The sequence below is a fragment of the Peromyscus leucopus genome, chromosome 7 (assembly GCF_004664715.2).
Source record: "Peromyscus leucopus breed LL Stock chromosome 7, UCI_PerLeu_2.1, whole genome shotgun sequence".
Taxonomy (NCBI): Eukaryota; Metazoa; Chordata; class Mammalia; order Rodentia; family Cricetidae; genus Peromyscus; species Peromyscus leucopus.
In genome coordinates, this window is record NC_051069.1 from 36,189,739 (window position 1) to 36,211,249 (window position 21,511).

The window sequence follows — 21,511 nt, forward strand, 5'->3', positions numbered from 1 at the left end:
AGATAGAAACGCCTCTGCATGCGTCCACTCAGTCCCACCCCGGAGTCTGAGTCTGCATCTTAGCCGGATCCCCAGGAGGTTCATAAGCTTGGCTGCCTGCTGTTTAGAGCACACATCTATCAGACTCTCCCCTGTAGCCTCTGTCTCAATAACAAAACTGCCTTCTTCCAGAGAGGGGATGGTATCACGCACACAACGTGGGGCAACCCAGCACAACTCAAAGCACACAGAAAGTGCTAAGTGCTTTGTACCTTTTGGCTGCTCCGAATCCACCCCCCTCGGTTATCTCAGATGTAGCGGTCTGAAGGGAATGGACAGTTGGGAAGTCCTCAGCTCTGCGGGCTGAACCCCCAGCAATCCTGGGCCCTGCTCAGCAGGTGAACTCTCTCCATCATCCTATGGGAGGCTCCTGTCGGGATGCACTTGAGAAAAGAGGGGAAGGGCATCCTTCATGGGTGGCACCATGCAGGGTGTGGTGCTTGTCTGCTCTCTTCCCACCCAGCAAGTTGATGCTCCTGTCATCCCCGGCAGATGATGCAATTTTTGTCCCCTGAGCCCTGTTCTCATCTCACTACATTCTAGGGTCCCTTTCCATGTGGGGCACTTAGAAGGCATTCAGTAAGTGCTCTTAATGAGAATCAAGTGAGACCACAGAGGTGAAACACACTGATACTTCAGAGGTCATCGGCTTCCTTTTCCTCTTCCCCACTTTCTGAATGAAAAAACAGACATCATTGTCAACCCTGAACCTTCAAGTTCTGGGTCAGATTTGAACAGTAACAGGTGTCCCTGGTGCTGTGCCTGGAGTCCCTGGGGAAGAAGGATGCATTCATGAAAGAGCAAATAACTGTCACCCAGGGCCAGAGTGGGACTGAGTTTAGCCAGATCTGAGTGAGAGGGAATAAAGGTGGGACAGAAGATGAGAGCCTTAAATCACTCCCCTAAAACAATTCCTGCTCACCACTGTCCTGTCACCCGGTGCTCATTACCTGTGTGAGCACCTTCACCAGAGGCCTGTGCCTTCTGCACACTTCAGCCTTTGCCCAATAGCTGTTAATCAGCCAGCAGCAGCATAAGCCTTGTGAGGGCTGGGTCTTGCCTGACAACCACAATCTGCTACTGTTTCATCTGAAAAATAAAATAAAGTAGATAGGATGTTGTGTCTCTCTCCCCATCTCCAGCATGAAAGGGTGTAGGATCAGAGCGCTCTCCCAACCCCCAACCCCACCTCTTGATGAAAAATTAACCAGCTGTGCAGAGCGAATGAATCCCTAAAGGAGAACGAGGTCTCTGATGTGAGCTGGGCTGGGTTCTGGGAGCTCCAAAAATCCTCCTGATTGTTAATTCTCTCACCCCTAAATCCTCGGCGCAGCAGCCGCCGACAGGTGTGTGCAGCATGTTAATTGGCCACTCCTTCCACAGCCAGCTGTGCCCAGCAACTGGTGGAGCTGAGAAACCCTGTTTGGTCTTTTGATGTGATGCAAGTCCTTGTGTGCTTCTGGGGCAGTGGAGTCATTTGGGGTATACTTCTTGTTTATTTCTGTCTATATCTACTCTTTGGTGGGCTTCCTGAGAACAGAACCTGGATCTCATTGGCATCGGACCCCAGCACCTGACAGAGACTGACACATAGAAGTGATTGTACTGAATAAATGAATGGATGAATGAATGAGGGCTTGGCTATAGGCCAAGTCTATGTACCAGGCACATTTCAGTCCTTGGGACCCCATTCATTTATGCACCCATTCATTCAATAGACATTCATTAAGCAACATGGTTCATTCATTCTTTATTCTCATTCATCTATTCATTCAATGTACTGGGCTTGTTCTAGGGCTAGGGATGCAGAGATAAGACGCTCATTCTCTTCTCTCATTCTCTACTCTCATTATGTTGATAATGTGGGAGGATAATAGGTCAGTAACCTGAACTCAAGCCGTGGGTGATAAGAGTCTCCAGAATGAATCTGGGAAGCACTGTGAGAGCCAGAGGTGGGTACCCCACTCCACCAAGGAAACAATACAGAGGAGTGTGACATCTGAACTGAGTCAGAGATAGGCAGTTAGTCTCGGGGGTCTCAGAGGAGAAGGGCGTGCCTGGCAGAGGGTGCAGGCACGTGGCATGATGCCCTAATAGCAATGCCCCGGTGATGGTAGCGTTTGGCATCAAAGGTTCCTGTTTTCAGGGATCCCACTTTGCCAAGCCTGGCTCTAGCAGGATGGTACAGTAGGCAGAACAGGTCAAGAGAATTAGAGCAGGGGCCACCCATCAGAAGCAATGAGTGGACCTTAAGGATAGCTGTCTCCTGAGGTGTAGGTTTATGGCGGACCTTCTCCCACGTATGCATGAACACACTAGAAAGCAATCTTAGAGAGCCAGCGGATAATTTCTCCTAAGGCCCGTGGTGCTCTTTGTACCCATTCCAGGGCAGGCAAGCATGTTGTGCGGCCTCTCAAAACCACTGCACAGCACTCTGCCTCCTGAGCAGAGACTGAACCATTCTCGTAAGTCACAGGGTAGCCACTGCTGGACACAGTGGGTCCTCACAAAAGCGAACAGAGAATTACCACTGGAGCCAGCCATTCCCCTCTCACATGTAAACTCCAAAGAATAAGAAAAATAGAGACTCCAACATGTGTTTTCACACCCTGGTTTATGGCTGTATTTTCACATTCATTGATCAAATTCTAAAAACAACCGAGTCTTCATCCACGGATGGATGTCCATAACCATCCAATGGAATATTCTTCTGCCACAAAAAGGAATTCCGCTCTGGCACATGCTACAACATGGATATACCTTAGGAACATTGCACTAAGAAAAGAAAATAAGACAGAAAATGACAAAATACTGTAGGATTCCACTTTATGAACTGTTTAGAGTTAGAAAAATCATCAATCAGGAAATAAATTAGAGTTGCCAAGGACTGGTGCAGGTGAGAATGGGTTGTTGTTGCTTTAAAAAAACACGGAGTTTCTGCTGGAGTGACAGAAGAATATGAAGACCAGGCGGTGGGGACATTTGCACAGCAGTGTGAATGTAATTACGCCAGTGGATTGTAGACTTTCAAAATGGTTAAATTGACATATTTGCTTTATATGAATGCTACCACAATTTGTGTGTGTGTGTGTGTGTGTGTGTGTGTGTGTGTGTGTGCGCGCGCGCGCGCTTTTGTTTTTTTGTTTGTTTGTTGTTGTTGTTTGAGACAGGGTTTCTCTGTGTAGCCCTAGCTGTCCTAGAACTCACTCTGTAGACCAGACTGGCCTCTGAACCCAAGAGATCCACCTGCCTCTGCCTCCCGAGTGCTGAGATTAAAGATAGGCGTGGTGCACAGTCCTGCCCAGCAAGCCTAGGGCAGCCAGCATTCCCGGGCGGTCTCCTATCCGAGTACTAACCAGGCCTATCCCTGCTTAGCTTCTGAGATCAGATGAGATCAGGCACATGCAGGGGAGTATGTCTGCATATTGTTACCATAATTTTTAAAAACACCCTCTATTGGCTTTTACAAGAGACCCAGAAGTCAATGCTTTTACTGCTGTCTCCTCTCAGGCTTGCATACCCACCAGGCCTTGCTCCCCCAGGACTCCTCTCGGCATCGAGTTCTGCCGGGCTGGTGTGTTTCATTTTTGTTTTTATTTCCTGCATCTGCTACTACCAGGATCTATTATGGCTCTCCGGGGCTCACGCCCCTGACAGCGATTATTTGTACATGTAAATCAGAAAACCAGGGACGAAGCTTTAATGACAGGCTCTTTGGTGGCAGCAGTGACAGCAGCAGGAGATGAGCCGGCCCCCACTGGACCCCGTTCCTTGGGCACAGTGAGTGTTCAGAAGCCTGGTCCTGTAAGGGTGCAGATTCCATGGTCCGGGTTCACAGACTTCTTTGCGAAAGCCATATGGATTCTGGAATCTCTTGCTGTGTCCTGCACAGATGGGATTCAATCCTTGACTCTCCCTGCAATTCTGGGCCCATCGTGGGGCCCAGTTGGGACTGGTGCAGCTAGCACGCACCAGAAGCAGCTTTCTCTCAGCTTCTCTTTGTCGTCAGAAGCAGGCTGTAGTTTCTCTTCCACACAGTCCTCAGTGCCTTATGCCTGAGAAGTGATTACCCTGAAAGAGAGGAAGGGCATCTTTCCATGAGTGGGAACACTAGGGGAGGGAGGTGACTCACTGGCGGAGCTTGCTTTTGCATGCATGAAGCCCTGGGATCTGTTACTAGCTCTCCCCACAAGCCTGTGATATTTATCAACCCCGAGGAACACTGGAAAGGTGGGAGGGAGTCCACAGTAAACCAGAACCCACAAAGTAGAGGAATAGGTGTTATTTGGCTTTTTTGTTTGGTTGTTTGCTTGGGTTTTGTTTTGGGGAATGGAATGAGGATGGGATGGGGATGGGACAGGATGGGAATTCACTTCCCTGGACCACCTAAGCCTGTTAATAGCTGACATCACATAACAAAGTAAGTTGCAGAGTATGCTGATGTTTGGACTTGAAAGGTGGTTCAGCTGGTAAACTGCCTACCTTTTTAACCCACAGAACCATCATCAAAAAACTGAACATGGGCACTTGGGAGGCAGAGGCAGGCAGATCTCTGTGAGTTCAAGGCCAGCCTGGTCTACAGAGTAAGTTCCAGGATAGGCTCCAAAGCAGAGAAACTCTGTCTCAAAAAACAAAACAAAACAAAAAACAACAACAAAAAACCTGAACATGGTTACTCCCCAGAACTAGGAAGACAGAGATAAGTAGATCTCTGGGGCTTTCTGGCCAGCCAGAAGATCATACATGGTGAGTAACAACAGGCTAGTGAGAAACCCTGCCCAAAGGCAGAAAAAAGGTGGACAGTGCTTGAGGGACAGTACCTGGGTACCCAAGGTCCCTATACACACACACACACACACACACACACACACACACACACACACACACTAAAATAAACAAACAAAACCCACACTTATATATGCATACAAGATCCCTGGGAGGTAGACACAAATTGTTACAGTGATTGTCTCTGGGAATGAAGTGAAAGCACAGAGCACTCAGAGCCAGGAGTAGGAGAAATATACATACAGTTGAGATACATACATTTGCATACGTATTTCTTATGCATGTAATATATACAACACATATAATCTTCTTCTGCTTAAGTTTATTATACACTTTTAATTGGCTACTCAGTAAATCACCTTTTTATTTATTTCTATTTCAGTGTGTCATAATTGGGCAGATGAGTGGCATTTGGCTGTCTTCTTCCTCCCTCTGGTTCCTCTGGTGTCTCTCAAGGGTTTAGAGTAGAGAGAGGCTCTCCAGTCTGGTGTGCTCAGCCAAGTGTTAGGTGTTACCTGGGTTTCTTCCCTTTTTTTGTTTGTCGTTGTTGTGTTTTTGTTTTGTTTTGTTTTTCGAGATAGGGCTTCTCTGTTTCACAGCCCTGGCTGTCCTGGAACTCAATCTGTAGACCAGGGTGGCCTTGAACTCAGAGATCCTTAGAGCTGGAAAGATGGGTCAGAGGTTAAGAGCACTAGCTGTTCTTCCAGAGGTCCTGAGTTCAATTCCCAGCAACCACATGGTGGCTCACAACCATCTATAATGAGATCTGGTGCCCTCTTCTGGCATACAGGTAAACGTGCAGACAGAACACTCATATATAATAGATAAATAAATCTTCAAAAAAAAAAAAAAAAAAAAGAACTCAGATATCCATCTGCCTCTGCCTCCCGAGTGCACCACCACCATGCAGCCGAGTTTCTTCCTTTTCAAAGATCTGTTTCCTTGTTTTCCTGGATAGGAACTGTGGTCTTGTATCTTGGAACTCTTTCCCTTTGGGCACTGCGTTATTACTGTTAAAAACTCTCCACAAAGCATCCCTGTTTGTCTTTTGTAAATCTTGTCTTTCTAAACTCTAGGAAGAATCCATTCTCATAAGATGAAGTGGGAAGCTCTCTTTTTCTTCTCCCTGTCTCCCTCCCTTCATTCCCCTCTCTCTTCTCTTCTCTTTCCTCAGTGGGTGGCTACCTCTCCCATCTCCCTTTTATTTCTTATTTGAATGTCTTCAAGATGGCTAGGAATATTAACTTTAATTTTGTTTTCCCCAACATTGATTAAAGGAGGCTTTTTGTTTTTTTAATGGAATGTTCCAGAACATCCTGAGCAGTGGAAAACTGCATGTGAGGAAGGAAGCTGCCCCCTCAGCTGGGCTCTGTAGTTCACCTCCACTAATGCTATAACAATATTTTTCTTACATCACAAAGCTCCCTATCCTATTTAATTTGTAATTTCAGACAAGGATTTCCATGCTAACTGGAGGAAACACATAAAACACAAATACAAATGATTCCCATTTGAAGTTGTTTTGAATATTCCTGTTAAGGAACTAGTTGTTACCAGATCTTCATTGCCCTAAGTACTTATGGACTATATCCTTTTTGGGTCTGTCTTTTAGTCAACGCTGAGCCCTGAAGCATTAAAAACTGAAGCTCTTTTTCTCATCCAGCTCACAGTTCACAAGAACAAGACAAAAAGGCAGGAGCAGGAACTAAGGAAGACATCCTGTAGGAGGCCAGTTCACATATGAACAAGAAGAAGCCAGTGCTGAATGGCGAGGCTGGGAGAAGTTGGCCTTAGTGGAAGACGGGGGGGGGGGGGGGGGGGCCCGCTGGGGCATAAAGACTGTAGGGTGGTGGGATCTGGAACAGGGTAGAGAGGGGACGTAGCAAGAGAAGACTTTGGGAATTGAAGACCATGAACCATTATCTTCGTCTGTGGGAAGATAATGTGAATGCAGGGCACCATGTAGAAAGGTGGAAAAGGTGTGGGTAGGGGAGCAGAAGGGACTGCCCACCAGCCCTGTGACTTCCTGGGTGTCATTCTTTTTTTTCTTTTTTTTAAGATTTATTTATTTATTGTATATATAGTGCTCTGTTTGCATGTATACCTGCAGTCCAGAAGAGGGCGTCAGATCTTATTACAGATGGTTGTGAGCCACCATGTGGTTGCTGGGAATTGAACTCAGGACCTCTGGAAGAACAGCTAGTGCTCTTAACCTCTGAGCCATCTCTCCAGCCCCCTGGGTGTCATTCTAACCAAGGATCCATCTCTCTATCTCCAGAGTGAGCAGGTCTAGGTCTACCTTGCAAGGCTGTCATGGTGGTTACATGGGAAAGAGCGGCACATTTGGCTCTATCCAGGAACTACTGGCTCCCCTCCCTGTCCATTCATGTTGGGTAGAAAGTAGGAGTCTTCTAAGAGTGAGGAATGAGACAGGATTAGGGGGAGAAGCGAAGGCCTGGCTGAGGAGCTGGAGTTCTGCTTCCCTAAAAGTGAGAAACTGGTCAGAGCCTTCAGTTTTTGGGCAGAGAGAGAAATTAGTTTATTCAGATTAATCAGGAAGATTGACAAGACAGCAAAGCAAGATCAGGGCCATGGGATGCCAATATTTACTCATGAGATCATGGTACCGTTAACTCTGGAGCTTAGGGCCTGTGTTGGGACAATTATGACATCACCAACATGCAAAGGATAAAGTCCTTGGGAGGGTGGTTAGCCCTGGAAACATAGGTGTGAGAGTCAAGTGTTGACACTGCATCAGGATGTGTGTGTTGATGCAGGTGAAAGCATGTGTGCACATGTGTATGTGTGTCTGCTTGTACACAGCTCTCAGCACCGAAGAGCGCAAGGAGGACTCAGGCATGTCCTTTGGGCGACACAGTAGTTTGTGGACAGGACATCCATTGTGTGCTGAAGGACACAGTGGGAAAGGAGGCTTGTGAGGAGGCTTCCGGAGGGAGTCACATGGAAGAAGGCAGATCCCAGGATCAACGGGGACAATGAGCTATAGGACAATGAAGTTTGAGACAAAGTCGCTTCACAGAATTTGTCAAGAAGGTGCCCTTCAAAGAACAATATCTGAACCCGAGTCTCCGTGAATTGCCCCCTTCCCAAAGGTTGCCCTCACCCCTTCTTTGTCTTTCCTTCCATGCTCAGCATTGAACTCAGGGCCTCACAAATGCCTGGCGAGTGCCCAGCTGCTGAGTCACACCCTAGCCCAGCCCCCTCTGGGCTGCTGTGTGTTGGCACTTGGCTTCTGGCGGGTTATTCCCGCATAGGTGGTTATTCTCTGCACTTCGCTCATTATGTGTGCAGTTCTGCCTGTCTGATATGTTTAAAAGCTCTCTGAGAATGTTCTTTTGTTCTCTCCACCCCCATACCCGGCAGCACGTGGAAGACAGCCTTCCCATTCAGTAAAGGGCAAATCAATGCTTCCAGTCACGCAGGTCTGTGAGGGGAGGGCCTGGGGGTATGGTCAGGGGTAGAGTGCCTCCATTGGGGTTACCCCAACTCCTTTTCCTCTCCTACTCTCCAACCATGTCTTCAGAAAGCTTGTCAGACGTGACACGCCCCCACTCTCCTGTCCCCTTGACAGCCCAACTTCCTTCTGTCCCTGGCCTGGATTACCACAGTAGCCTCCTAACCTCTCACCCCGCTTTTTCCTTCCCTTTCAGTCTGTGTTACACCCAGCCGCCGCCAGAGTCTCCATTTAAAATGACAGTCAGTCAGGTCGTGTCACTCTGCGGCTGAAAAGCCCTCCAGAGGATCTCCTGCAGAGCAAACATTCAGAGCCTCCCCCACAGCTCACACCGGCTCTTAGCAGATCCGGGTTCCTGCCTATTCCACTGCTTCTCCAGCTCCCTGCTCCAGCTGCATGGTCCTCCATGCTGTCCCTAACCCTCCCCGCACACCCCCACACGTTCCCCTAGCCTAAGACACGCTTCTGCCGGGGACACACATAGGTCACTTGAGTCTCTGTTCACTTGTCATTTAACCAAGCAGCTTCTATTACTGTATTTCTAGAGGAGCAGATCATACCCCTGCCTTCGCTCTGAACACTCTAACCTACCTTCATGGCTCTTCTCTGCATCCGCATTGGCCTGTTTATGATCTGCCTCCCCCAGGCAGAAGTCTGTCCTGTGAAACCAGGGAGTTCGTTTAATTTGCTGCTTTGAACTTGGTGCCTAGAACAGTGCCTGGCAATTAGTAGGTGATTAATAAGCCCCAGCTAAATGAAAGAGAAGGGGAACAACACACCAGGTGTTTATTACGTGCTAAGTAGTGCCTTAAGCATTTTCACTCATATTGTTACCCTTCTCAGCAATCCTTGGAGCACAGTTGTCCATGAGTGTCCATGGGGGATGAATTCCAGGACTTCCCTCAGGTACCAAAGTCAACAGATGCTCAAGTCTCGTAAGAAAAATGTGGCAGCATTTGCATATAAACTACACACATCCCCCAGTGTATCTTAAATCATCTCCAGGTTCCTTACCAAACCTAATACAATGTAAATGCCATGTAAGTAGTTAGTTATTCTGCAATATTGTTTAGGGACTAAGGACAAGAAAAAGTGTGTGCGTGTTCAGTGCAGACACAATCTAACAACCATTAATGGCTGTAGACCTGACCACCTGGCACAGGTCAGCAACAAACTATTATTTCTATCCATCAGCAATTGAATCTGCCAATACAAAGCAGGGAAGTGCCAAGCTGACTTCGCTGGGCTTCCTAGTATATAGATGAGGAGACGAAGAGAGAGAGTTACAGATCAGTCTTTGTTTAAACACAGAGTTTAGAATGGAATCAGACATCAGGAAGTGAGTAAATTGTTTGACTCTAGTTTGAGCTCATTCATTCAACGGTAGACCATTTATTAGGCACCGAATAGTTCTGCCCTCTGCCAGTTTCTGGAGATCCGAAACTTGGGTGGAGAGCAAGTCTTCATCTCCGTCCAGTGGGGGCAACACCAGTTAGGTGAGCGGCATTGTAGCAGGGACAGGAGGCATCAGTCACGAGTCCCAAGAAGGCTTGCCTACCATTCATAGAGCCCTGTGTCCCATCCACCCCCAGTGCTGGTGTGGGGCTGAGTCAGAGAAGGCTTCTAGACTCCTGAAGGTGACTCTCAGTTAAATCTTCAGGAACTAAAACTATGTTTTAAAAACCAAGTTGTTCCTGGCGGGATAAAGACTTAGCCCTGGAGGCTGGTGGATGGCACCCTTCCAACCTTGCAGCCTCATTCAGTGCGGTCCTTCATCAAGTCAAACTCACTGTTTCCTGCTGTGTGGGGCCATGGATGCCTTTGCAGATGCTGTTTCCTCTGTCTAGAACCCTCTCCTCTTACCCCAACCCATTTTTATTGGTTGAGGCCCAGCTCAGTCATTTCCTCTGCCTGGGTGAACCTTGTGCCTGTCCATGGGCCCCATGTTTTCCTCCTCATAGGTCTGCTCATTGTCACCTTCTGCGACTCCTGATACACGGCAACTCCTCCAAAGATAAAGCCTTAATCAACTTAGTTCTCACTGGTATGTGACACCATAGGACCTGCCGCATGGATATGAGAGACATGGTTGTTGGATGGAACTGTGCTAGAGGAGAGGGCGTTGGAGGCTTAGGAAGACCCAGGTATAGTGAAGGCACTTGAGAGGCAGTGAGTCAAAAGAAGCTACAGTGAGTGGTCGCTGGGTGCCCCTCAGAAGGTGGCGTTACGGAAACAGATGGGAAAGCACCTTGGTGCTGGAGATACCGGCAGAGACAGATGTTGGACTATGGGCATCTGGAGAAGCAAGCAAAGCATCCTGCTGAGAGACAAGCCTGTCAGCTATCTTGTCTCCTGGGCTAGAGGCTGTATGTGCACCTCAGGAGTAGCACATTTGGCCATGGAGCTGAGGATGTGGTACCACTTCCCTCCCTGCACACCTGGGCCAGGTTAGCCTTCAGCCCTGGAGTTCACCGCGTGGGAGAGGCTCCAGCTGAAATGAAGCCGAGCTCTGCTGCAACAGCTGGAGGGGGCTGGGTTGACTCTGGGCTGGGCAGAGTACAGCTGTTTCTTCCCCAGTACCCTCAGTTCCTATAAGTGGGGAGCCTGGGTCAGGTGCAGACAGGTCTCCACGCCCTGTCTTCTGAGCAGTAGGAAGAACAGCATGTATCACATAGCGAATAAATCATTAGCATGAAAGAATGAAGGACGGATGAATAACTGAGAGCAGAGATTTGGGCCTGTTATTGGAGTGAAATAATAATGAGCAAATGAATGAATGAAAGTTGAGCTTTAGGGCTGTTAAACGCTCCAAATTTTGGTCTCACATTATAGTTCTTGACCTTTAATGCATTCTCAGGGTCTTTTAACCCATGTGGGTTGCCTGTAGGTTAGTCCTTTCTCAGACCCAATCTGGCCAGCCATTGCTATCAAGTCAGAGTGTGAGGAACTGCTGCCAGCATGTTTGGGGGCACTCTCAGTCACAACCATAGTCAGCATGTGCCACTGCTTTTTGTTTTTTCATCTTCTTTGGCATAGGATGTGTGAGCTAGTCTGGATGAGCCACTCAGCCCCCTCCCTGTGAAACAGAGATGATCAAGATCCCTGGGAGAGCTGCTGGCAGTATGAAGGTGGGCTTGCCTAGGAATCAGGATAAGGAAGTCTGGATCCTGCTGCCCTTACCTACTCAGGACCTTGGGTATGCTGTGGAGCATCTCTAGGCCTCAGCCTAGTTATCAGTTAAATGGGGTTAACAACACTGGTCATGTTGGCCTCAAAGGACTGTTGTGAGCAGTTGGTGATGTGTGTTTTTACAAATGCCACTGGTATAAGGCTGGAGTTACGGTCCTGACTGGCCTCCTTGTTTTCCTGCTTGGAGGGGAGGATCTTCCTGCATGGCCCTTCTGCTTCCTGGGCTCAGGATCTGACCCGGGAGAGAACAAGGGGCTCCCTGAAAGCTGTGGCACAAACCCAGAAGGTCTTTCTTGTTCTCTCCTCTGGCTTCTGAACTCTCTTCAGAGTGCTGTGCTGGAGAGGAGCCGGCTGCAGGCTCAGGAGGCAGATGACTCTTGGTCTCCTTCTCCACAAGGGGCTGACACTCCACAAAGCCCTACACCCAAGGTTCGGGGTCAAGGGCACTATCCTCTGCTCCCTGCCTTGCTCTCTCTCTCCAGGGAGGCACAAGATGACAACTGGCAGCTGGTTCAGAGCTGTGGAGTCACCTGAGCAGTACATTGTGGAGGTAGAGAGGGGGTGGGAACAGAAAGGGGACCCAGGTGAGTGGCTTACACCCCGAGAATGGAATGGCATCTTCAGAGGAAGCAAAGCTGGACTGGTGTAAGACAGGAGATTTCTCTTTCTCTGTCCACTTGATCCTTCCTTCGGACCCTGCCCATTAGAATAACAATAAGCTATGGGTTTGGCTTAGTAGTAGTGTTTTTGCCTCGCATACACAAGGCCCTGGGTTCCATTCCCAATAAAAGGTTTATTATTTTATCTATTGGGGCGGGGTGGGCAGTGTCACAGTGTGCATGTGGAGGTCAGAAGACAGCTTATAGAAGCCAGTTCTCTCCTTCTGCCACATTTGTCCTGAGGATTGGCAGCAAGTGCCTTTACCTGCCGAACCATCTCTCTAGCCTAGCAGCTAGAACTGTTTAATACCATGCACTTGGTACCACGCTAAACGTGTTATTGTATTATTCCATTTAAATTATATAGCATTATTAGTACCTCTCATTTTATAGATGAAGCCATGGAGGCACAGATAGGTTAAGCAACTTACCACAGTTCTCCATCTAGCAGTAGAACCAATATTTAAACCTAAACTCACACTCGTAACCACTCTGAAGGGGAAAGGGAGAAAAGATACATTACTACCCTGAGTCTCCAGGTGTTAAATGTGTTTCAGGGTGCCTGGAATGCAGGTTAGTGTGCGCACGCATAAGACTGGTGAGGAAATGGCCGCAGAGGAGTGGAGAGGGATTTGAAAATGCCAACGGAAGCTAGACGTGTTTGCCCCAGTCACTTCCCCTGATCCAAACAGGAAGAGCTCTGCACTTTGTCTCTGTAGGATCCCCAAAAGCTGAGCTCCCTGGACTCCCAGAAAGCGGCCTGGGCCGGAACACAATGCCTGACATATCACAGGCTTTTAATATTTGCTCAAGACTCAAAGGTGATTAGACAAATAGGTAAATTTCTCGGCGAGGTCTTGGAAGAAGGGGCTGTAAGTGCTACTAGCAAGATTGCAGTGTGGCTCTGGGCGAGGCTTGGCCTCTGTCCCCAGCTTCCTCTTCTAGGAAACGAAGGTGCTGGTGATACATGCTTATGTCAGCCCCAGGCTGAGATGTGTTGTCCCAAGTTGAGAGTCTGAGCTGGAAGGCAGCAAGCAGCTTTGTAACCTCCAGGGCCCTGGCTGGCGCTAAGTTCAGGAAGTGCTGTTTGCAGCTCAGATCAGAGGCTCTGAGCTGCTGCTGCTGCTGCTGCTGCTGCTGCTGGAGTCTCTGCAAGAACAGAGCAGCACTCGCAGAAGGGCAGAGAGATAGTCTCAGGTGTACAAGATCCTGCAGCCCATGGATCTGGGGGCAAGGAGTACCAGGCTGCCCTTTGCTTTGCCAAGCTTAGGATCCAAAACTCTCGCCCTGCAAATAGGAATAGACTTCTGAGTGCAGAAAGACTATGGCATCTCTCTTCCCACAGCTGGCAGCATCAAGTCGATATTTTTCTGTGGTGCAGACAGAGTAAAGAGAGTGTAAAGTGTTGAATTGTTTGGCATTATCAAGGATTTCAGCTCCCCAGGACTCCTGCATAAAGAGATGGAAATTTTAGCTGCCAGAGCCAAGAAACACACAGAAGTATATGAATTTATTACATATTATCTTTCCCTCTTCCAAACAGCCTTGGAAATGTCAAAAGATCATCTATTGTCTCATCGTTGATAAGAAAACTGTTTGGGTTTGGTGGACTCAGGGTTTGGGCACAAGGCAGACAGTGAGAGGCCACTGGATACGATAGTGGTTGCCCAGGGCAACCTTCCGGAAGCCCAGCCATCTCTCCAGCCCTCATTTGCTGGGTGTTGATTTCCTGAAGCCAAGAAAGGATGCACCGCCCTGAGTCAACATTTACTAAGCACCTACTGTGTGCAAGTTCTGGGCATGGAGAGGGCACACTGAGCTTGGACCCTGATGATGCTTATCTGATGACCATCTAAGAGCGCTAAATCTTGGCGATTTAGACATGGCTCTTTTGCCTGCCAGGAGCATCCAGAGCTGGGGGTGGCTGTGCTGCCTGGAGGACGTCCAGGGAGCACTCGCAGAGAAAAATGACATCAGAGCTGGACCGTGAGGTAGACACTATGCTGGCAAGGGGGGGGGGGGGAACAAAAGCGTTGCTGGCAGGAGAAGCATGGCAAGGGCGACGTAACTGGAGAAACCACATTTGGTCTCCAGACCTCGAAGTTTGAGGCTTGAGAGATGCAGAGGACCAGTCGCCTCTGGCTATGTGCTATCCCTGCCGTGCCCACCCCCTCCCCATCATCTGCTAAGGAATGAGGCTGTGTCTGATCAGAGACCTGCTGGCACCACCTTCTGATGTCCATAGAGGTGTGAGGCTCCACCTGTGGTCCCGACTGATGACAGCTTACCCCGTGCCATCAACAGCATGGCTTATCTCGTACCTTAGCTAAACTTGTGGGCCTCCAGGGAAGGATTAAATCTCTGCCTTGTTCCCCACTGCTCTTCTTGGCTGGAGGGAGTCTGGGTTAGGGAACTGTTGACCATTCCGTACTCCAGTGGGGGGATGAAGTGGGGGGGGGCGGGTTTGAGGCAGGCCAGGGGAGTGTTACTGTCTCCGGCTCCACTGCATCATCAGGAGCCGTCCTTCTCGTGTACCCCTAGCGCCTGATGAGGAAGTGGACACCGGCCCTGCTGCGAAGCTTCTCTGGCCAGGCACTGCCTCAAAGGGCCATTCTAAATCCCTGCTCCATGCCCTCCTGGGAAGTCGGAAAGCACAGGGAATATCTGAATTGTGAGAGCCTTGTAGAGATTGTGCAGCTGCAATCTGAACCCTCACACGGCAAGGCAAGCATTCCACTCCTGTCTGACCTTCCTGACCTCTACCTCCAGAGAGAGATGGAGGAGGGAACTCTGTTTCAGATCAGCTGGCTAAAAGGGAGCCAGCCACTTCCCTAGCAGCTCTGCCTGCCGAGAACCAGGTGAGAAACTTCCAGTCACACAGACCATTTCCACCATCTTCCAGAACCTTAACCCCAGCTGGTTAGGAGGTAGGTACCCTAATCCCTGGGAAGAAATGCAACTTAAATTCTTTACTTTGGAGCTTACTCTGCTTTTCAGTTTCCAGAGCCTTTCCACATTTATGTTTCTTAGGACCCTCCTATCAGCCCAAGGGTGCTATACAGTGAGCTTCACACTGCCCTTGTTTTTACAGTGGGTGGATACGCTGTGTGATACGCCTGAGGTTACACAGCTAATTGGTGGCCAAGTTGGCACTGTGGTCCAGACTCAGAACTTCTGATTACTGCCCCAGATCCCCTGCCACAGCTCTGGGCAGGCTCCAGGCGAGGAAAGGATACAGCTGGAGGGGTACATCCTTCCCTACCGGAAGCCTGAACTGCTGTGGGTATGTGGGTGGTGAGCTCCCAGGGCCCTGCCTCTTTCCCTGTGAATCATGGCCTTCAGAAATCTTCCCAGTTCACATGGCCTGGCCCCATGACACCATCCTATGTATCGTCCCTTTTTGTCAATATTTCTCCACAATATTTCTCTTCTTTGGGGGAAATTTGGACAGAAATAAAGAACAAAGCTGTGTCCACATCACTGAACTGGTGATGGAATTAGCAGGTGCTCAGAAAATAGTGCGGAAGGACACTACCTAGGCTAGGGGCGCTGTTGCACTGGGGAGGCTGAGGCAGCTCAGTCTGGATAGATAATGAGATCCTGTCGCAAACAGAAAATGGGGGCTTGCTGCACAAGCCTGGGGATATGAGTTCAATCCCTGGGACCCTCATACAGGTGTAAGGCGAGCACTGACTCCACAGATAGAGCACTCACTGGCCCTCTGCAATAATAAGCACAATTATGAAAATGAATAAATAAAGATGGTCAAGCATGGTGACACACACTTTTAGTCCCAGCATTCAGGAGGTAGAGGCAGGTAGATCTCTGTGCGTTCAAGGTGACCCTGGTCCACATAGGGAATTACAGGACAGCCAAGGCTACATGTAGAAACCTGGTCTCAATTCTCCCTAAAAGTGTGTGTGTGTGTGTGTGTGTGTGTGTGTGTGTGTGTGTGTGTGTGTGTGTAAGACATATCGTTTGTAGGAAAGACTGTCTGTTTATTGTATGTAGGACACTTATTTTATCATCCCACTGAAGACTGTCTCCTCCTCTGTCCCTCCTGTCCCTCACACAGACACAGGTGGGAAAAGTGACTAGGGCACAGTCCAAGTAAATCCCAAGAGACTCCTTTGAGAACACAGGATGTTGCATTGATCTAGAAGGGCCCTCTATGGTGAGGTGAGAGTTTCAGGTGTAGTGGTCTTAAAATAGGTCTCCCTGGGTAGAGACCAAAGAGCAATGATGCCCTAGACAGCAGACTTCGTCCCCAGGGGTCTGTCTCGCTCCATTCTGGCCTTGAAGGCTTTCCAGTCTCCTTCGCTGGAAGGCGCCTGGCTTACGGGAAGCTGGGTGTTATCTTAAGGTCTGTAATCGGCCTGCCTGCTTTTCCAGCTGGAGCTGTTCATTCAGAACAATTAACATGCAGTTTAGAGCTGGAATGGAACATATGGCAGGGGGTCCCCAGGAGCCAGCACGTGGCAGCCCAGGAAGGAGGGGAGCAGCCTGGGAGGCACAGGAGGGGGTATCTGGGAAGGCGGGCTCTAAGCCCACTGCCTGGCCCAGGTACACCAGTATTTTCACACTGGAAGGGTGGAAGTGAGGGTTGGAGCAAATTCCATATGCATCCCAGGTTCTGAATACATTCAATGTCCCCCAAAGTCAACACTTTACTTTAATAAGCTTGGAAAGTTCCGTAAGCCTACTTATATGATATTCTTCCCCAGAAAGCCTCAGGGCACATACCTGGGCGTTACCTGGGGTGAGCATAGGGGAAACAGAAGTACTCATTCATTATATATATGCCACAGACGTTCATCATATATATTTACATATATGTATATGCTCTATACTGTGTACTGTCTAGGTATTAGCAATCAATCTGTGAAGGAAACAATTAAGATCGTTGCCTGCAGGGGGCTGTCATTCCAATGTCTCAGTCAACTCAGTCAACATAATACATAAACTGCTGAGGGCATGTTAGCCTTGTAAAGGAGTTAAGGATCTGAAAGCTTGGGACAGAAATGCTTCCGTATTTCAGCTTGCTTTATCTATCTATTTATTATTTATTTATTTAATTTTAGTATTCACATGTACACAGAGGGAGAGATGAGGCTCTAGAGCGGACACATGTCTTTGGGTGTGGTGTATACATTTACATGCATTCAGGTGTGTGCACACACGTGTGTATGTGAGCACCTGTATGCATGTGCATGGGTGCAGAGGTCAGAAGTCCATGCCAGGTGTCCTTGATCGTTGTCTACACTGCTTTTTGGGAGTGGGTCTCCCACTGACTCTGGAGCTCCACTTTCCCAGTGCTGGGGTTATAGGTATGGACTGCCACACCTGGCTTTTTAAGTGAGTGACGGGGATCCAAACTCAGGTCCTCATGCTTGTTTGGCAAACACTTTACAGAGGGAGACAGCTCCCTTTACATACGGGATTTCTTCATGTTTCATGTGCATCTTACACACATACTCTGAAAGTAGTAACAGATAGTATCTATAGTGTACAAGCATTTCCATTACAACCTGTTACATGTCAGGTATGGACTTTTCCATTTCTGGTATCATACAGGTGCTCCAAATGATTCAGATTTTAGAGTACTTTTGATTTTGGATTTTTGGATAGGGAATACTCACACTGTACCTGGCAGTATTTAATTTATATTCACTGAGGTGAAAACTCGGATTTTTAGAAAGCATGGTCAGGTTTTCTAAGATCGTAAGTGGCAGAGCCTGGATCTTAAGCCTGTGGCCACACTCGCCTTGCCTTGAAGATGGACAGGATCCCTACCCAAATGAGGTGTTTGCTTAGGCTCTCCAGCATGTCCACAGGTGTGCTCTCAGAAAGAGCCCGTCTCTACCAGCTCTGTGCTCTTTGCCCCTCAAAGACCACAGACCTCTCAATACCCTCCTCTTGCCCCAGCTCTTGGAGCACCCACTGGAGTGGAACTGCTGAATAGCACAGCCCCCACCTCTAGCGCACCCCTGATGTGGTCAAAGGACTGGCTGTAAGCAGGTGTCCTGCAGGGTCGGGAACGCCACAGCATCCTGACTCGGAAGACAAATGGCAATAACAGCACTGAGGGTGGCTGGGAGGGGGGGGGTGCAAGCTGATCGAAACACTGTGATTATGAGACTTGAATTGGAGCCCAGGGCAGGGAAAGAACAGAGCTGTAAATCCAGCCTCCTGAAAGAATATTCTGGAGGTAGGAGATACAAGCTCACTTAAAATATGTCTGAGATGAGAAGCAAAGATCGTTAGTTTTGAGAAAGGGTATAAAATGCTAAACATGGTCTTTATTGGTCCTTTTTAAAGCCAGGTGTAAAATACTGCCATTCTCAAGATTGTGTTTTTTCTTTTCTTTTTTTAATGGCAGAAATTAAAACCTCCTTAAGCCATTAGCCGTCACTTCCCAAGGTGAGCCCCTAAACCAGCTCCGCCAGAGACCCCCTCCTCTCACTCAGGAGGTGTGGCAGCCACCACGCCATGCTTCTTGCACTCCTTCCCACCCCACCCCCCTCAGCCTGCATTGGCACCAAATGCCCAGGCAGCGGCAGGTGGCTGAAAGGCTGAGAGTTTTATGGGTCTGCCCAGCAGACCCTGTCTCCCACCAGTTGCCAATTTGGCTGGTTGCGCTCTACTCACAAATACCTAACTCTAAAGATATTCGCACACGTATGCCCCTACCCCAGGCCTGCCAGGGCAGGCCCGCTCCTGGGGGAACAGCACTCTGAGAAGCAGCCTTTAGGCTATCCAATGCTATGTCTGTTCCCAGGACTGCCTTTGCTGAGCTGGCCTTTCTTCTCTGTTTCATACTTTCTTTCTTTTTTTCCCTTTCTTTCCATCAAAGGCTGGTGCTACCCGAGAAAAAGTTCATAAAAATGTTATGTCCACCATAAAACCCCTAATGTGGCATTCTGCATGATCCATGCATTAACATTAACATTTCCCAGACAGTTATTGTGAGATAATGGGCCCAGCTATAATTCAGCAGTAACGTTCCTTCGAGCAAATGTTATGGAGGAATAAATGACTTGCGGAATGTGCCGCTGTGATGGGGGCAGGGGAGAGGAGAGCAGTTTGGAAATGCAGACTCTGGACCTTAGAGACCCCAGGGTGGCTAACGGAGGGGCCTGGGGCTCTCTCTACATCTGACTGCAGGCTTTCCTGCGCCTCTGATTCCATCTTACACAAACCTATCATTGTTCGTAGCTACCTTGGGAGAACATGCTAAGGGAAAGGATTTAAGGTCTCCAGATCATAGGTCAGGGTACAGGGTGATGAGGGGCTTTGATTTTTTGTTGTTGTTGTTGTTTTTCCTCCACTAGTATGCCTCCTGTGTCCCTAGCACGTGTCACACTAATCTCTGTTACAGTACTATCACTTTGTGCATTATTATTCTCTTCAGAATATCTTTTATTCTTTTATTATATTCAGAATATCTTTTATTCTATTGCTATACAATGCAACTTTATCGTGTCCGCTCCCCCCACCTCTTCCCCCCAGACACCTACCAACATGTCTCTACCCTCCCCCCTTTTATGTCTTTGCTTTCTTGTTGTTTTGTTTTAACCCACTGAGCCCAATTATTGCTGCCTGCTGGAATGTTAACAGATCTGGTGGACTTGATCTTGTGCAGGTCACCACAGCTGCAGTGAGCTCATGAGTGCAATGGCTGTGTCATGTTCAGAAGACAGCATGTCACAGGACGCCTCCCATCCTCCACTCTTTCCGCCCCATCTCCTACCATGTTCTCCGAGCCTTGGAGACCGACAGGGTTGATACAGAACTGAGTGCTCAGTGGTCACTTATTGTTAGCATTTTGACGGTTTAAGAGGTTCTGCGTTGACCGCTGCCCACTGCTAGTCTCTGGCCAAGGCTGGGAGCAGCATAATTTATGAGTATAAAAGTAGATATTTAGGAGCAGTTTGACAACTTGTCTTTTTAGTAAAGTGACAGTAGTAGATACTTGCCCACCACCATGCCAAGGTCTATATCCTCCCAAGCCATGGGCTTTTGATCATGTTTATACTACCAGGCATGAATTCTTTCCTGTAGAACAGGCCTCAAATCCAACCAGAAAGTGGTTGGTTACCTCTATAACCTTCATGTCACTATTACTTAAACCTTGCCTGGCAGATTACTATTGTAGCATTAGTTAACTGCTAGGTAATGCTATTGGTGACTTTTTCCCCCCTAAAAGCCTCCATAGTGGCATCTTTCTATACTAGAAAGGCTAGCTAGCAGGAAATTTTCAGGTTAGTTCCAACTATGTGTCTCAATGTCTTACAACCAAGTGTATTGTGTCTTCAGCAGGAAGGTTTTACTATCTGGTTCTGGTGAGTAACCAAGAACAATGGCAGTAGCCTGTGTTATTTTGGGTGGTGTGGGGACCTCCTTGACCAAATATCGCACACCTATGCTGAAATTTTCATTTAATAACTTGTGTCATGGATACCTGTGTTCGAGCTCTCTCTCTCTCTCTCTCTCTCTCTCTCTCTCTCTCTCTCTCTCTCTCTCTCTCTCTCTGACTATCTTTCAGAGTTCGTTAATCCATGCATTCTTAGCTTTGGTTAACCTACCTGTGGGGGGCCTGCCCCCACTTTTACCAGGGTACTCTTGAGGAGAGAGGGTTAAGAAATTCTAGGTAGAATGATAGGCCTAGCCGATAAGAAGAAAGACAGAAACACAGAACAGCTTGGGTGGGGGGGACCTGGGTCAATACCCAATGGCCCAGAACTTTATTCAAAAGGGTTTTTTATAACAATGCCCGGGGGTGAGGCAAAAGACCTCCCCCTTGCTAGATACAGCATACCAGACAGCCAAGTGTAGACCCTTCCAAACACCTGGTAACCACGCCCATGGTCAAATCATCCCCTATGCAGCCCTACTGGGTGAAGCAAGTTTGGATTCTCTGACCCTGAGTAATTTGGGCCTGCACACCTACCCCCACTTCTTCCTCTTCCCCTCTCCCCATACAAATCCCCACTTAAACCTTTAACCCAACTATTATCTCCTCCTCTGCTTTCACTTCACATGGGTTCTACCATCCCCTGCACCCCTCAAGGCTTCTTCCACTCCCTGTCTCATAACCTTGTTTGGCTTCCTAACCTCTACAGACAGCCCGAGTTAAACATACAATATCAAAGCTGGCCAGTGGTGCCTCATTCCTTTAATTCCAGTACTTGGGAAGCAAAGGCAGGTGGATCTCTGTGAGTTCAAGGCCAGCCTGATCCACAGAGTGAGTTCCAGGACATCCAGGGCTATACAAAGAAGCCCTGTCTTGAAAAACTAAAACTAAAACAAAGCAAAAAACAAACAAACAAACAAACCTCAAACCATATAATACCATTAATTTTTC

At 48.3% G+C, this 21,511-nt stretch overlaps 1 protein-coding gene and 1 pseudogene across 4 annotated transcripts in view; one reads left to right on the forward strand and one right to left on the reverse strand.

Annotated features, from left to right (window-relative positions):
- Pknox2 (PBX/knotted 1 homeobox 2) overlaps nt 1-21,511 on the forward strand; it is a 273,098-nt gene that overhangs the window by 125,015 nt on the left and 126,572 nt on the right. The gene's annotated exons all lie outside the window — the stretch shown is intronic.
- Nucleotides 3,354-3,461, reverse strand: LOC114684017 (annotated as a pseudogene).